Source organism: Pinus tabuliformis, chromosome 1_1, assembly GCF_031772625.1.
Source record: "Pinus tabuliformis cultivar Carrire ecotype Pingquan chromosome 1_1, CPIR1, whole genome shotgun sequence".
In the NCBI taxonomy this organism is placed as follows: domain Eukaryota; kingdom Viridiplantae; phylum Streptophyta; class Pinopsida; order Pinales; family Pinaceae; genus Pinus; species Pinus tabuliformis.
The window spans coordinates 907,436,336-907,452,632 of NC_142297.1; positions in this window are offsets into that span (position 1 = coordinate 907,436,336).

A 16,297-nucleotide genomic window follows, 5' to 3' on the forward strand; every position below is an offset into this window, starting at 1 on the left:
TTTTAAAAATTAATAATATCATTCAAATAAAAATATATTAAATTAATAATAATAATAATATTATTATTATTATTATTATTATTATTATAATTACATTATGTAAATATAAAAAATTATATAAGTCGAAAGAAATAAAAAATAATAGGAGAATTTATAATATTATTGATTAAAATTTATAAATAGAAAGGAAAAAAAATGTAACTGAGAAAAAATATATCTAAAAATATATAATATGAGATGAAATCATAAAAATGAAAATTATTAATATTTATAACATTATTATCAGATGGTTTAATAATAACAATGTTAAAAAATATATAAATAAGTAATAAGTAAAAGAATTAAGTAAACAAATTATAAAAAAATCAACCATATACAGTTTATCTAGAGTAATATTATTAATAAAATAGTTTAGTAACATTAATGATAAAAAATAAAAAATACACAAATATAAAAATAATGTAAGTAAAAGATAATTGTTTTTTTTATATGAAGTGTGAAATATGATGAAAAAGGTGTGTAGAGACGCATTATTATAAGAAAACTATGGAAAAAGTGAACAATGCACATTAATGTTTCCCGTAATAATGAGGATGGGTTACCTGAGATGATACTTCATGTGCAGTTAGTGAATTAAATAAAAATGAACAACTTAAAACCATAATAACTAATAGCCTAGCCTCTTTCGATTCGGGAAGAGGTCAAATAAGATCATCACTTTGAATGACAATGTAAATAACTAACATGAAATAAGAAAGTTTCGAAAATGGATCATCAAAATAACGCCAAATGACTAAAAACCGATTACTATAATTCCATATCATTACCTAATAACAAAAACTAACAAAACCAAAAATATTTATGATTACAAATTTTTATTTTCTTTTATTACTAAATAAAAAACCATCACCTTGAATGACAAGGTAAATAACTAACATGAAATAAGAAAGTTTCGAAAAGAAAATACCAAATAATATCAAATGACTAAAAAAACGAGTACTATTGCCATTACAGGATGGCAAGGACTAACAAGACCGAGAATATTTATGGTTTGCAAATTTTTATGTTCTTTTATTTCCAAATAAGCACTCGTCAGTTTTACAACAATGTTCACATTTTCATTTTTATAATAATACTCATTTCGTATTTCAGCCATGTTTTTAAATTGTTAAATTGCTTTTAAATATTCCATATCAAATAAGAATCTTAGGAATTATTAGGGCAGTTCCAATTTATGTGTTAAGATTAACAAATAATTCTAATAAAATGCAAATGTAATTCCAAAACATTTTGCGTCAACTATTTAGCAACACTAATAATATTAGAACATAATATATGTTTTTAAATTTTTAAAATGTTTTTAAATATTTCATATCAAATATTTTTTTAGGAAGTATTATTGTAGTTTACATTTATATTTCAAGAGTAACTAATAATTTTAAAACATTTTTCATTTGTAATTTTAATATATCTTGTATTAAGTATTTAGAAATATTAGTTTAAGGATGTGGTCTAATGGTTAGATTAGGAGGTTTGGTCTCACAAATCTTGTGGTCTAATCGCGGGCAAGACTACCTATGTCTGAGAGCTTTTTTGGCTAGATTTCTTTAGTTGAAAAAAAAACCTATTTAGAAACGCTAATAGTATAACAACTTAGAATAATATAATTATTATAATAATTTATTTACTATTGTAAACATTATTTAATACTAGCACAACCACATTAGTTAGAATAATATAATTATTATAATAATTTATTTATTATTGTAAACATTATTTAATACTAGCACAACTGTATTAGTAAACGTGGTTGATATACATAGAAGGCATATAACAATCACATGGACAACTACATTAGTAAATGTGGTTGATATATTGGGGAGGCGTATAATTATGATTTTTATGATTATTATATTAATACTATTATTATTAATTAATATTTTTATTTTTCAACATGTCTGTGATCCCCTTGGCTTGACATTTGGCTTGAGGAGTCACGACCCAAGGCCATATAATCCATCAAAGTCACCCGGGGATTGTACCCAACATAGACCACACTAGCCCTAAGCTAACTAGATTTCTTAGCACATCTCCTCCCATTAGCACAGGGCACAACCACCCTATGAAGTTTGATCATGCATCGTGTTGCTAACGAGGCCCATCATCAACCAGTGGTACTATTAAGACTTAACACTTATTAATTATTATTATTAATTACTATAATTATAATATTACCACTCTTATCCATTAATATTATTATTTTTATTGTAAATTAAATTTAATAGCATTACTAATTAATAAATTATTAATAATTAATTAATTATTTTTTATTTCATTCATTATTAATTCATTCATTCATATTTTTGGGTATTTATTAAATAAATAATTATTTTATTTATAATTAAACAATTCATATTAATTAAATAAATATTTATTAATATAAATATTGTTAATTAATATAGATATTGTCAATATAAATATTGTTGTTGGATATTTATGAAGTAGAACTGTGTAATCTTCGAGATTCATCTAACGCTTCAAATGGTAACTCGTCCATCACTATGGACCAAAGAGTCTAGTGAGTAAATGAGGGTTGAAGTGCTTTTTTATAGGAGAAAAGGAACTGGGTATCAGAGAGATTAACGGTGGATTAACGGTAAACTAATATAATAAATAAGTTAAAGTAGAAATAATAATTAGAAATTATTTGACCAAATTCATTTTCGAACAATTAAATAAAAGGAAATAGATACATTTTTTGAAGATTAACAATTTTAATTTTGAAAATCAATAATATATATTTATTAATTGAAAAAAGGTTAAAGAGAACTATGAATTAAATTACAAATTAATTAAAATAAGAATTAAGAAAATTTGAAAATGAGAATTAATTAATAAAAAGTACCATAAATTAAAATTAAAATTAAATAATCAAAATAAAAATTAGTTAAAATTGACCAAATTTTTAAATGAAATAAACGATTTTAAAATGAATTGAAATAAGAATTAATATTTTTATTTTTTTTATTTTTAATTAACAATATAAGGAGAAAATATAAGGACTAATAATGAGAATATAATACTCACACTAACTATTATCTCCATGTCCTTTCTCAACACCTCCCAACCCAAAAATTTAGATGTTCTCAAAACCCTCATCTCTAGATCTTTAAAAATCCGTGCTCCCCGATTTCTTTAAGTAGAAAAATATCATTTGGTCAAGGCTTTCCGATTTCTTTAAGTAGAAAAATATCATTTGGTCAAGGCTTTCAAAGCGAATGGCTAATATTATGGTTAGATCTTTAAATCATTTCATTCTGTTGCTCACCCTAGATCCTCCAATTTGGATCCCTCTCCCTCTTGTATATATTCAAAACTACATACATGCAAATGTGGAGATTTTTGATATTTCAAATGATCTTTCGAAAACATTCTGAATTTTTCATGTACATAACAGATATGTTTTTGACATACTCTTTATTGAAAAATCAGCAGTGCACCGGATATGTTTGGAATTTATGCCAACCAATGGACTTAATTTCATTAGCATTAAAAAATAAAGAACGATTGACAGGAGTTCCAATACATCATATGGACCTCTGGAATATTATGAAGTTTTGTCATCTTAAAAATCCTCTAAATTCTCCGCTTCTTAGGGTGTAACTTTGATTTTTTCTTAGTTGCAACGTAGAAAATTCGGTTATGTTGTAAATATTCTATGGGTTGATTTTTTGGGTATATTTTTTTATCAACTTTGTCAAAAATATGGTAGTTAAAAATCATGAGTTTTGAAATTTACATAATCTAAATATACTATAGGGGTTCATTAAGACATTGAATCTATTTCTGCATCAAATATATATTTTAAATAGCATAGAACCATGGTTTCACCAAAAAAATTATTATCAAATTTCGACCCAAAAAAAAAGAAAAAAAAATGTAAAAGAATTAAACTACCTTCAAGAAAAGTATGTATGCATATTTTTTTCCCCTTAAAATACTTCAAAACTTAGAATAATTAAATTGATATATGTTAAAATCTATGGGATAAGGACATCTTTGTTGAAGCCACCATCCTTCCTTGCAATGGATTCAACCATTGGACAATATTTTTGGAAGTAGGCACAAAATCCAACCCACAAAACACACCCTTTTGATTCAAAAGTTTTTGGCTTCGGGATCCATCCTTCCTAGAAAAAGCTCATCAATGGTGGCATGAAGTTATCCTAGCAAAAGGTTCAATGATCTATTAGTTCCAATATGAACACAAAATTTTAAAACAAAGGATAATGAAATGGAATCAAGAAGACGTTGGTGACATCCACCAATAAAAATAGAATCTTGAACAGGAAATGGAACAAATACAACAACACATTATCATAGAAGTTAGATAGAAGAGTTAGGAAAGGAGGAAGGTGATATGCTCTCAATACTAGAGGAGTAACAATCATGGGAAGGGATATGTCCCCTAGCGAAGAAAAATTGTGCATTCAATGGCTAAGAGTAGAAGGAGAGAAAAATATTAATTTCTTTCACAAGTCTATGATGAAACACGACCATCACAATTGTGCTTTCTCTCTACAAAATGTAGCATGATAAAAATTCATTGACCATAGGGAATTGGAAGATAACCTAGTTGGTTTTTTCAACTCTCTAATGATTGAATAGTAGGAAAATAGACAAGTAGCCATGTAGGAAATCACTAGCTCCATTACCAAGTTGGTTATGGAAGAGGAAAATGATGCACCAACTAGGGAAGTCTCCTTCGAGCAAGTGGAAGAAACCATAATGAGCATGCCAAATAATAAATCCCTTGGTATATATGGCTTCGATATTGATTTATTTTAATAATGTTGGTCACTCCTTAAACATGAATTCCATGTGCTAATATAGGAATTGAGAACCAAAACCTTTATACTACCAACTCTCAACAAAACATTCCTCACTCTAGTTCCCAACTTGAGCAACGTCAATGATCCTTCAGGGTTTTGTCTGATTTTTATTTGGAATGTCATATATACAATCATAACAAAAGTCATAGCCAATATACTGAATCCCATACTTCCCTGTCTTATCTCGCAAAAAGAAAAAAATATATGTTGAAGAAAGGAATATATTGGATGGTATAGTTGTATCCCATGAAGTTACGCCCTCGCTAAAGAAATAAAAAAGGTTAGGTATGTTAATTAAATTGGATCTATTAAAGGATTTTGACAAGCTAAGTTGTTTTTATCTATTACATGTACTTCAAGCTATTGGATTTTATCAATATTGGATCAATTGGGTGGGTTCATTGTTCTCCTTCACTTTCTTCTCAGTTCTTCTCAATGGTTAACCTAGCTACACTTTAGCTCTTATTAGGGCATTCAAAAATGGGATCTTCTTTCTCCCTTAATCTTCATTTTGGTTGTGGAAGGGCTAGACTGCTCCATTCACTCTGTTGTCTCCCAAAGGTTTCTCAAAGGATTTAAAATTCTTGGTGATGACCTCATTGTCTCTCACCAATATTTCATGACTCCATGCTTATGGGTTCCCCAACAGTAAGGGAGGCCACCATGGTCAAGAAAATCTTAGATGATTTCATGCTAGCCTTAGGAATGTCCATCACCATTTCTAAATCCATAATAATTTTCTTAAATACACCTTTATCCATCCAAAGAAACATAGCTTGCATGTTGGGATAACAAATGAGTCAGTAGCCTTAAAACTATTTAGGGGCTCTCTTGGTGAAGTCTTCAATGAATACCAAACATTGGCCAAACCTTCTTCATAAACTCAAAGATAAGCCAAATTCCTAGAGGTTTTGATATCTTAACATCACTATTCATTTAGTTATTCTCAAGTCTATACTACAAGCCTTGCTAATATATCTATTCTCAACCCTTGTGATAGCTAAAGGAATCTTGAATACAATTAGAAGCATTAAATGCAACTTTCCATGTGGGGGACGGGGGGGAGGGGGTTCCTTAATGGAAAAGAAATGTTATTTGGTTTTTTGGTAGAAGCTATGTATTCCTAAACTAAAAGGAGGACTTGGCTGAAAAATATATAGAAATTCTCAGTAATGGCTTTAGGGCCAAAATTTGGTGGCATGTGATTCAAGGAAGTAAGGGATTATGGAGGTAGATATGGAATCAAAAGTATAACCACAACATCTCCTTCCAACAACAAATCATGTCCACTTCTCACACCAAGGGTTATTCCATTTGGAAGCATGTAAATGCCAATGAGAGTATCATATACAAACACAATTTTTAGGATATCCATGATGGAATGCTAGCCCTTTTTGGGAAGATTCATGGAAATAAATCCCCAAGCTAATTAGAAATGGTGCACTTATAAAAATAAAAGAATATACGTAGGCCCAACAACTAATTAGCATAGTAGGTTGTTGGTAAGATACGACCACACTACCCATGGAAAGAGTGGAAATAAGAAGATAATTGGCCAAGAGGAAAATAAGTCACTAATATGAATCAATTATGGGAAGATTTGCAAAATAGATAGATCCTTATTCAAGAAGGTCCCGACAAACTTAGATGGGGATATTTACCCAATGCTATGTTCATCATTTAAAATGGACACTTTGCATAGCCTTCCTCTCTGATGTATATGTAAATAACACAAAAGTGAGATCTTTAAATATCAAAGCTCCCATAACAAATCTATTTTCTCTAAGATACTCAAAGCTTTAAAAGAAACCATTACGCTTCTTCCTTTTTCATTGTAGGATTGGACCTATCCCTTATCTAAGCTCCACATCCTTCGTAAATTTTTTCTTTCACCCTCTTCCTCTCCCCCTACATCATCTTCTTGGTCCCCTCCACCTCCCTCTTCCATCAAGCTTAAATTTTATGGTAGCTCTAAAGGAAACCCTATGAATGCTATTTTCAGCGGCATCTTCAAAAATGATAAAGGACAAGCTTCCTTATACTTCTAAAGTGCTATAGGCCTAAATACAAATAATGTTTCAGTTTTTTTTGCACTAGAAATCGTTTTCACCCATACTATCCAAAAATATTATACTAAATTTATTTTCAACGGAGACTCCTAGTTGGTCATCCAAAAATTGAACTATCTACTTTGCAAAGGAAATGTAAAGAAAAATTCCATAATTTAGTGATTAGAAAACTACTTGATTCCTGTCAAATATATCCTAGCTCACATTCTTCTAAATCCACACTACTCATGTTTGTACATCAACGAATAAAGTGGTGGATTACTTAACCAATGAAGGTTTCACAACTTAGAATATTTGTGTACCACAACCCTGGTCATCCCTATCAGAAATTTAACTACAACATGACTTGCAAAATCTTATTTCTTTAGACTTAAACTCCATATATGGGTTGATTTGAGTTGAAAGTGAGTCGAGGAGAGGGAGAAACCATCTACACCTTAATGAAAAACTAGTGACAACATGGAAATGAAATCCCTCTCCAATAAATACATCTAAGATGGCATTCAATGTACCTCGAGCATGAATGATATGTATGCAACTTCAAATTGACAATGTTAATTGTGATTTTTATAAGAAATTAGAAATGGTGGTTGCCATTGATGGGTTTTATGACCCTAATACACATAGCCACATGAAGAGGAATGGCGACCACCAAACTAACGAAATTTCCCCAACTCATATTCTCAGTGTTGGGAAATTGTAGATAATAAAACCACTCTAAGGCTACCAGTGTAATCAAGAAATGTATTTTTTCTCTATGCATAGTAGTCTAATGAATTACTAGATCTTCTTGGCCTATTTCCGTATTCCCACTCTCGAAAAAATAAAGTAAATTGGAGAAGTACCTTACACAGAGAGGAGTTGGTTCATATTCTTGTTGGGTTATGAGTCACTAACAATCTTTGCTTTAAGTAAATAGGGGTGGTAGCCACTCTCCAAAATATTCTAGTGCCATCTTGGGCCTCTCAAGATGAGATAATACTCATTTCTAGAATTTCATGTGTTAACATACCATATGTACTCTATTTTTTATCATGTTTCTTTATATATATCTCCTCTCGCAACTTTCTAATCAACATAGGTATGAGTTTCTTAGCTAGGATGACATTAGTCCTTTTTAGCCTCTTCCTTGCATCATATATCATATTGTCATCTTCCATTAGAATATGAAGGACTCTCCCCTCTGTTAATCTTTCCCCCTCACTAAGGCATATCAACAATCAACCTGTCCCTTTTATCCTTGATATTTCCCCTATTATTTGCCATGTCCCACTAAAGAGATATATCTAGAAAAGGCACAATGGATGGGGGAAGTGGCTGTATGGTGATCATAGTAGCTCTCAAGCTCATTAAAGATCTTTCACTTCTACCAGAATATACCACCAACGAACTCCAATGGGAGTATAACAAAAAATTCAAGATATTGAGTAGGAGGTTATTGATGATCAAGATAACCACTCAAATTCAGATCGCATTTCAATAGATTACAATTGGGAACCAAACTTGGACAGAGCTTGTGCCCATCATAACCCATTCTTGCACACAATTGACCTCTATTGGCACATTAGGAAACTCTTGGAAAGACTATTGTTTGAACATAATAAAGCTAGGGACAAGCTACTCCTCCACATGGAGGAAATTCAACTACTATATCAAGATATAGAAGAATGAAATGAATGGATACTAGAATAATTTGATGCAGGGAGTCATCTCCTCTTCACAATCCTAAGTGGCAAAAACTTGTAAACTTAAGCTAAATCTACTCTACTTATGGTTGTATCTAGAAACAATGTCTTACTTTTTGTTGTTCACTAGTTATATGCTTTTACAAATTTCAATTACTCTATTCATGCTTGATAAGGAAAGTTTTTGTATACATATCATTTCCTATGTTAAAATTGTTATGCTAATTTTGAGACTTTTGAATAAAAATCCCCAATTTTTCCTATCGTTTCATTCTCAAACTAAAACATCAAATCAAAATAAAAATTTCAACAATTATTAGCAATATAAATTATTTTTCTTTATTAATCTAGATATTTTTCTCTCGCCAAAAAATTATTCATATATGTGAAATATATTCATTAATATTTTATTTACTTATTAATAAAAATTGAAAAAATAATTTCGATAAAAACATTTATTAATAATCAAATCTTCACTAATTAAATATACAACCAAATCATTCATTTAAAAATACTTCCCTTCATCAACTCCATCATGCTTAAAAGGTTTCTTTACCATGTGTATACAAATAAACCAAATTAATAGGTTTCTTTACAATGTGTATACAGATAAACCAAATTAATGAAACATGAACCAAGTGAATGCACCATTCTTATTTTTTTCTAAATAAATACTAAACAAGATGTGTTGAAATCAACATACTTGGTTTAAATTCTCACGTACTTTATGATGAGTGTTGGTTGGTAATGTCTCTAAAGTAATCATATTTTAAACATATATTCACATATATATTTAAACTTTTTTTTAGACACCAAAATCTATGGAAACATATCAAAAAATATCAAAACACATAACAATCATAAAAATAGTTGTTATTTTGATGTCTTCTAATCTAAAATGAAAAGTTTAACTTCCAATTTAATATCTAACCTACTTTATGATTTTAATATTGTTGACCGAGTAAAATGTTTCAGTGATATTTAAGATTTCTCCATAATATGAAGTTCTAATTATATCTCTTATTTTTTCGGATAAAAGATGCATTTAAATTTTGGTTGCTAATCTTTCTTGGTTTTGAGAATGTTGTGAGATATCAATGATTGTAAAAGTAAATGTATATATATATATATATTAATCTAAAATTATTTAATGCACTAAAATAGAAGAATGAGGTAAGTAGCTAGTAATTAAATATAAAATGTAATTAAATATAAAATATATTTAGCGAGAAAATAACATTGTGTTCAATGCTCCCCATGTGTTTCATGACATGGAATAACCACCTCTCGTGGATTCTAATTTTTGAAATTCTAGTGGGGACTCATGCTTGCGGGTTTTGGTCTAATCACAATTGTGATCCTAATAAGTGGTATCAAAGGGTGTCAAGTTTGAAACTCTCCCGACTCACACTGGGGGGAGATTGTTGGGAATTGGGTTTAGCGCTTCCCATTTGTTTTGCGACATAGAATCACTGACTCTTGCGGATCCTAACTCTAGAAATTGTAGTGAAGACTTATGCCTATGGGTTTCAATCTAATGGAAATCATGATTCCAACACTAATCTAAAATTATATAATGTACTAAAATGGAAAAATGGGCTAAGGTAGCTAGCAACGAAAGATAAAAGAGAATTAGGAAGAAAAAGAACCAGTAAACACACATCTACACGGACAAGGAAATAGTTAATTGCAATCCTAGACAACAATAGGTGCTCAACTTGCTAAAGCAAATGAAGATAGTCAACATTTATATATAACAAATGCATGTAAATGAAAATATAGAAACTGAAATAACATTATGTGGGAGAAATCATTTAATATATGCAATAGTCTTCACCTTAGTCGCATAGGTCCCATAAGGCGCACACACATGAACTATCGAAGAATAGCTATAAACAAAAAAAAGTACATTGCTTTTAAATATTACTACAATAACTACAAAAGTACCAACCTCCTAGCTCTGGTCTCCAATGAAATCAATCAAATATCAAAAGTCCTTTCAAAATGAGAGCTTTCCAATTATATATGTAGATTTGAGTAGCATTCATATATGATTGTTGAGATTCTAAGTGGTTCAATTACAACTCTTCACCATCCCATGATTTACAGATTAAATAAAATAAATAGTTTTGAAACAATAAAAAAATAAGATGATAGTTGTTATGATTTGACTGGATCTTGAGTTGAGAACTTGGTGATATATTAAAGACATGCCACATAGCTCATAACATGATGTAATCACTTGACACTATTAGGTGGCAAGTTCTTCATGTTACCACAATCTTTAGTTGTGTCCTAGGAAAGTGTTGGCGCCTACTTTTCTCTCCTTTTGGACACCCTATCTTGCTACCTTTCATAACATCTTGTTCCATTTTAACCCTTTTTTACACCTCAAAAGCCATACTATCGTTGTCAAATGGTTTCAATTAATGAATGGAAGTAAAGTCACAATTAGACCTATTTCCATATGTCCTTGCTTAGTCTAGATAGATGCTAAGTGAGTTCGTATTCTTTTGACTAAATTTGGTTGTAGCGTTACTAAGATTCTTAAGCAGATGATAGAAACTTGATGGCATTAGTAGATAACACTCGTGGATCACCATTTACGTTCGTGGTGCACCAGGAAGACATTTCGTACTTAGTTCTACACTTCATTCAATACCATGTTCCATAATTCGATACCATTCAACTAGATGATGTTTCCACAGCAACAGTGTCATATTCTCATGTTTCTTTTGACAATAGTGCAAATGACTCCCTCCTAATTATAGTACCATGGTAAGATTTCTATGGATATGCTACATTGTATGGTGATCTTCAAGGATCTGACTTACCTTAATTAAGTCTTGATCATATTTTGTACTATTTTTCTTGTCCATTCAGTTAAGCTATCTTTAGGCTGTGATCTCTTTAAAGGATAAATTAAGAGTGCTACAAGGGTTGGCAAGTAAGGAGCAAGAAATGACTTCGAAAATTTTCAAAAACTCTATTTCATTTCAGCTTGGAACTACTTCATATATGTATTTTTGAAAGAATGATTAATATAGTAATATTGAATTTTATTTCATGAGTTTATATGTATTTTTGAAAGAATGATTAATATAGTAATATTGAATTTTATTTCATAAGTTTATGTGTTATTAATATGGAAGTTTGTTGTTGTAGTTTAACTTGTCTAAGGTCATGGTCAGAGCCCACCACTAACCTCAGTAAAGTTGTAATTAATTCAAGTTAGAGTAGCAATATATGACTAGTGATATAGCATACCTGTAGTATGGTTGATGATATTTTGAGTGTGATTATAGTTAATTTAATCTTCTAGTTTTTAATATTTTATTTCCATATTGATGTTTCGAAATATTTTTTATTCCTTAGATCTATAGTTATTTTATTTCCATATTTATGTTTCGAAATATTTTTTATTCCTTAGATCTATAGTTTGAAGTTGAAGAATTGAATTTTCAATTTGGAGGTTGAAGCATTTTTAGTGAACAATTCCTGGAATTGGATCATTTTGACTTGTATACATTGAGATATTTGAATATTTATTAGTTAACTTTCTATCTTTCAATCTGAATATGGTACTTTGTAATCAGAAATTTTCAAACTGGATGCCTATTGATTTGGAAGCAAAATAAATTGTGAATGCCTTCATTATGATATTGGTTTGCTTTTAGTTAATTTTCAAAGCAAAAACAACAGATGTGTGGTTAGTATTATTGTTTTTACTCTTGTTTGGATGATCTCTTGCTTCTAAACTGAATGGTGTTTCTTATCTCCTGCATTATTATTAGAACCACAATTTGTTATAGGTTAGGTTTAAGTGAGATTTGGTTTGATGGAAGACCCTAGGGTTAGAAGTCTAAGCGAATGTGTTTTTTTGAGTTAAGACATTGTGAGAGTTACTTGATTGGGGTATGTTGTTAATAGATTTTCTTTGAATAGAATACACAACTTCGATTGATATAAGCAATTACATTAGATTTGAACGTGCTAAAATTCTACCACTACATGTTGTTGGAGATACACAGTTCTTTTGTTTATATTATTTAGTACTTTTGACTGGAAGTCATTAGGTCTCTTCACTTCAGTAAGTTTGATTAGAGGAGTGAATGATTTTGAACTTGGAGTTAAGAATGCAACTTGATTTGAGTGTTTCGCATTTCATTCAGTATTAGGCTTATCTTAGGATTAGATAGTGGATTTGTACCTAAGCCGTGATACTTTGTACCTCTAAGATTATGAACCTTGGTTGAAATTTTAAGTGAAGGGAAATTAATATAAACATATAAAACCTCCAATGTTTTTGGTGTTGTTTCCAGGGAGTTTCAAATAGTCCAAGTAACATTTTTCTTTTAAAAGTTTAGTAGATTTATGTTTGTGACACTAAACTTTTGGGGAAACTAGAGGGTAGAGAGAGTACGGTAAGACGTGAGCGAAGAGCCACACATCTATCAAAAATAGATTAAATTATTAATTATTAATAAATAAATAATTTATTATTAATAATTATTTATTTATTCATTAAAAATTAAATAATTGATTATTATTAACTAAATAAATAAATTATTATTATTATTATTATTATTTTTATTTATTAGTTAATAATCATTATTATTTTATTTATAATAAATAATATTTTATTAATTTTATTAAACAAAAATTAGGCCATACTCTTTTTATTACTAATAGACATTAATATTAATTTAATAGAAAAATTCTAAATAAATAAACAATTATATATTTACTTATAATTTAATTAATTTCTCACTTTTAATAAGATTTTATCAATATTAATTTACTAATAATAAAATAAATTTATTCATTTAATTCATAGTAAAAGAAAAGATTTCACTTATTATTTGAGAAATATTATTAAAAAAAATTATTATTAAAAAGATATTAACTTATTACATATTAGATAAAAAGTTTTACAAAATAAATAAAATAAAAAAATTTATAAAATAAATTGGATTGAAGGTTTGTAGAGTATGGAAGAGAGTATGGAAGAGTATCTTGAAAGATTCCTCTATAATTATCATAAATCCCGAATAGATAATTTAGATGAGTGAACCTTTTGGTACCACAAGGACATATGTATTTCCATTGATTTTGTACGTGGTGCAGCCCCAGTGTCTAGAGCACCTTACTGAATGAGTCCACTTGAGTTAGTGGAGCTTAAAATGAAGCTACAAGAATTGTTGGACAAAGGCTATATTAGTCCTAGTGTGTCACCATGGGGGGCACCTGTGTTATTTTTCAAGAAGAAGTATGACACATTCAGAATGTGCTTTGCTTATCGTCTTCTAAACAAGTAATAGGGGCAACCATTTCTTCAAAACTTGACTTAAGGAGTGGTTATCACCAATTGAGAATTAAAAAACAAGATATTCATTAAACAACCTTCAGGACTAGATATGGACACTATGAGTTTGTAGTGTTACCATCTGGCCTTACTAATACACCAGCAACCTTTATGTGTTTGATGAACAATATATTCAACATATATTTAGACAAATTTGTGCTTGTATTTATCAATGAAATCCTAGTATATTCTAGAGATGAAGAATAACATAAGGAACACTTAAAATTGGTGCTATAAGCTCTAAGAGAACATAAATTATATGCCAAATCTAGCAAGTGTGAGTTCAATAAAACTGGAATAGAATACTTGGGTCACATCATTTCAAAGGAAGGACTAGCAATTGACCCTAAAAATATTATAGCGATGGTCATTTGACCCATACCCAAGTATGTATATGTTGCTCAATGTTTTATGTTATTTAAGAGATATTACAAAATATTTATAGAGTGGTTCTTGAAATTAGCATACCCTATCACATCCTTACAGAAAAAAGGAATAAAATTTGAATGCAATGAAAAATGTCAGAAAAGTTTTGATAAGTTAAAACATCTACTCACAATAGCTCCCATCTTAAAACTTGCAGATCCAAATAAAGAATTTATAGTTCACACTGATGCTTGCATGGAAGGGCTAGGGGGGAGTTTTGATGCAAGACAATTCAGTAATAGCTTGTGAATCTTGGAAGTTAAAAACACATGAAAGGAATTAGCTATCTATGATTTGGAGTTAGTTTTTGTTATACATGCCCTAAATATGTGGATGCATTATTTTTAGAAAATAAATTCACATTAGTAATCGATCATGTTAGCCTAAAATATATTTTTATCCAACTTAATCTCAATGCCAGGGAAGCTAGGTGTATGGCATTTCTTAGTGAATTTGAAATTGATATCAGACACATAAAAGGGAAAGAAAACAAGATAGAAGACGCTTTGAGAAGACATGCCTACATTCCAATGGAAGTGTCTCTTTGCAGTATTGATACAAATTTGATAGAACAAATTAAGAAATCCATAATCAATTATCAAAATACTTGGAAATTCAACAAAAATTATAACAAATTAATATTCCTAGTTATGTAGAAAATTCTGCAAAAATTTATGACTTAGAGGAAATGATTGTATGTTCCCAAAGAACATGCCCTGAAACAAATGATACTTGATGAATATCATAAGAATTCATACATATTACATCCTGGGTACCAAAACATGGTCACATCATTAAGGAAAAAATCATTTTGGCTAGGAATGAGGAAAGAGGTAGATGAATATTTATCAAAATGTTTAGAGTGTCAGTGGGTAAAGGTTGAACAACAACACCCTGAATGATTGTTGAATCCACTACCTATCCCTGAATGGAAGTGGGAAATAATTTCTTTAGATTTTATCATAGGGTTACCAAGGACAAAGAGGAAACATGAATCCATCATGGTGGTGGTGGATACCTTAAGTAAGGAAACCATACTAGTACAATCTACTTTTGGTACAACACAAATTGCTAGTTTCTTCATGATATAATTTTTTGACTACATGGAATACCCAAGATGATAGTATCAGATTGGGATTCCAAATGCACCTCAAACTTTTGGAAGACATTGCTTGGAGGCATGGGCACTCAACTAAATTTTAGTACAACATATCTTTCTCAAACGGATGGACAAACTCAGAGAACCAATCAGATTTTTGAAGACATGCTAAGAATGTATTCCATGGAAAGACCTACAAAATGGGAGGATTTTTTTCCATTTAGGTGATTTTTCTGACAAAAACAGTTATCAAGACCTCTTAGTTGGAGTCAACTGGAGGATAGAATGATAATTGGGTTGGACACTCTACAAGAAATGGAGAAAATAGTGTGGAGAATTCAACACAATATTAAAACCTCGCAGTTCATACATAAGAGCTATGCAGACAAGAAAGTATGCACGGGAAGTTCAAAATTTGAGATCATGTCTATTTGAGGGTGAAACCAAGAAAAAGTACATGAAGCATGGGAACCTGTCCAAAACTCGTACCATGGTTTTGTGAACCATTTGAAATTATGGACCGAATTGGATCCGTAGCTTATTAGTTAGAATTATGTTGTCACATTAAAGTTCATAATGTTTTTCTTGTGTGTTTACTTAAAAAATATGTACATGATAATGCTCACATTATTGATTAGAAAATTCTATAGGTGGAACCCAAAGGAGACATTCTGGCATAACCTCTTTTTATTCTAGATCAGGAAGAGATCTAGCTCCGGAATCGAGCCTTCATTCGGGTTAAAGTCCAATGGAAACACTTT